The sequence below is a fragment of the Equus quagga genome, chromosome 1, assembly GCF_021613505.1.
Source record: "Equus quagga isolate Etosha38 chromosome 1, UCLA_HA_Equagga_1.0, whole genome shotgun sequence".
NCBI classification, from domain to species: domain Eukaryota; kingdom Metazoa; phylum Chordata; class Mammalia; order Perissodactyla; family Equidae; genus Equus; species Equus quagga.
In genome coordinates this window covers 47705836-47708015 of record NC_060267.1, presented here as the reverse complement: position 1 = coordinate 47708015, position 2180 = coordinate 47705836, and the positions used below count along the sequence as shown (strand labels likewise).

Sequence of the window (2180 nt, the reverse complement as noted above, 5' to 3'; positions counted from 1 at the left end):
AATCCGGGCTGCCAAAGCGGAATGTGGGAACTTAACTGCTGCACCACCAGCGGGCTGGCTCTGATTTTCAGATTTTTACATGACCTGTGACTTAACAGTGTACAGGGAAATTCTATCTATGCTAAGTCTTACATTACAACTTCAGGTTGACCAGCATTCTGACTGGGTTTCTCAATGTAATCAAATGACAATTCTGTTAACCCAAAGGACCTGAAGTTGTTGTATCCAGGTGTGTGTTCCAAAAACATAACAACTGGGATATCTGCTGTGCAGCTCTCTCCCAGGAGATTACAATGTATCTTTATTGTGGATGGACTACTATCTACCAAATGATTCTGGAATTTCCGGTCAATGCAATAACATGATTTCTCTCAACTTGTATTTGCGGTCACACAATGTTCACGATATGGAAGAGAAGGGAAAAGAATCAATGGAAGTTGAACCTGAGACAATTCTATGAACCTTTACAAACTGGTCCTTGGCTATTCTAAACCTAACCATCTGTCACATCCCTCAACCCAAGAGCCAAATCAGCAAGGCCACCCAACATGTCACATCTGCATGCCCATCAGTTCAGTTACTACTCCATAATCACCAACAATTCATTCAGTAGCTCACAATCTTCTAGCAATAAGCAATATAACATTCAGAATATTTCAACAGAACCTTAAAAATACATTGAAATAAACCCTGAATTACCACAAAGAAACAATTCTTCAAAATTGCATTGCTGTAGACTGCAAGTCTCCAGAAGTTCCTTTTTGGTCAATAGCTAGACTTTAAATAGAAATTAGCCCACTGTTTACACAACTGCCAGCCCCCTAAATGCTGATATGGAGTTATCCGATAATCAATCTAAGATCTATATTTCAGGTAATGCTACCACAGGAAATGAATAGATCATGTGGAATCAGCCCACATCCTTTATATCCACAAACTCTGGAGTGTCTGCTGCCTTCAAGAATATATCTTGGCAAGTGAGCATAGTTCCTACCTTTATTCATCACCACCCTTCCACAAGCAGAGCCGTAGGCAGTATCTCTGCAACTTCTCCTCCAGTGCTCATCATTCAACCTAATACAAAATAGACTTTCAAAATTACAGTTTCTTCAAATAAACCTCCTGTAGTCTCCCCAGGGATGGTATCCCTACTTTTGAACTTACAAGTCTAGTAAACCATCCTGGTAATTATATAGCAACAGTATTCAGCATCTTATGGGCCTCGCTTTAGCACGTGTGGATAGAATACGTCAAGCACAAAAGTTGAGAATGACATCTGATGCAGATGCCTACCACAAGCTTTATTGGAACACCAGGAGAGCAGAACGGAACAGCTTCAAGGAGAACTTGAGATTCAAGAGAGAAAGCTGAATAAAGTAAAATCTGAGGTCAATGAAATGAAGAATAATATGACTCAGAGGCACTTAAAAAGATCAAATTTCATATCCCAAATACCCTCACTTAGGGAAATGCAGCAGTTGAGAAGTTATAACAGACAACACCAGATCAAGATGGACTGCTTACGGAGATTGATTGATCTTTTTCAAACCTGAGGACCACATTTTAATCTCAGCACTATCAATAACTTTTATAACAATATAGATTCAATGCCACCAAAACTCAAAGATCAAAAGTTCAGCAACAAAACACCAAAATCTCAAGACATAGAAGATTATCAGAGAGCTCACTATAATTGCGCAGCTTATATCTGAACCATCCAGCCTTAACCCATTGTAAAAAGTGTGAGATTCCAAATTGTTTCTTAGCCAAAGGCCCTATATCTTTTCTAAAACCACAGCTAAAGTTCAAGGAAATATTGTGTCATCAAGAGAAAGGTTTCACTGATATATAGGATGTTTTCAAATTGAAAGTGTGACAAGATAGTGATGTGCTAACGTTAAATGTCAGCCCACAGAGCTAATATCTCAGTATAATTTATAGGTAGTTGAAATTCATGGTATGAAAACTTATATGATGAAAGACCTGGTTATATTCTGCCTGCAGTATCCTTATTAAGGATAATTCTCAACATTTGATATTCAATGCTTGGGTGTTCCCAATAACTTTTTCCCCTCATCTTACTACTGAATTTTGACAAGAGGAAGGAATAGAATGATAGCTTTTTTATTTTTAAACTCTTAGTGAAATACTTTATACCTAAAGAAAAAGAAAAAGATTTA

At 37.8% G+C, this 2180-nt stretch overlaps 1 pseudogene; it reads left to right on the top strand.

The window, feature by feature from the left end:
- Nucleotides 1–456: 456 nt before the first annotated feature.
- LOC124242169 (TGF-beta-activated kinase 1 and MAP3K7-binding protein 2-like) lies at nt 457–1852 on the top strand (annotated as a pseudogene).
- The last annotated feature ends 328 nt before the right edge of the window (nt 1853–2180 follow it).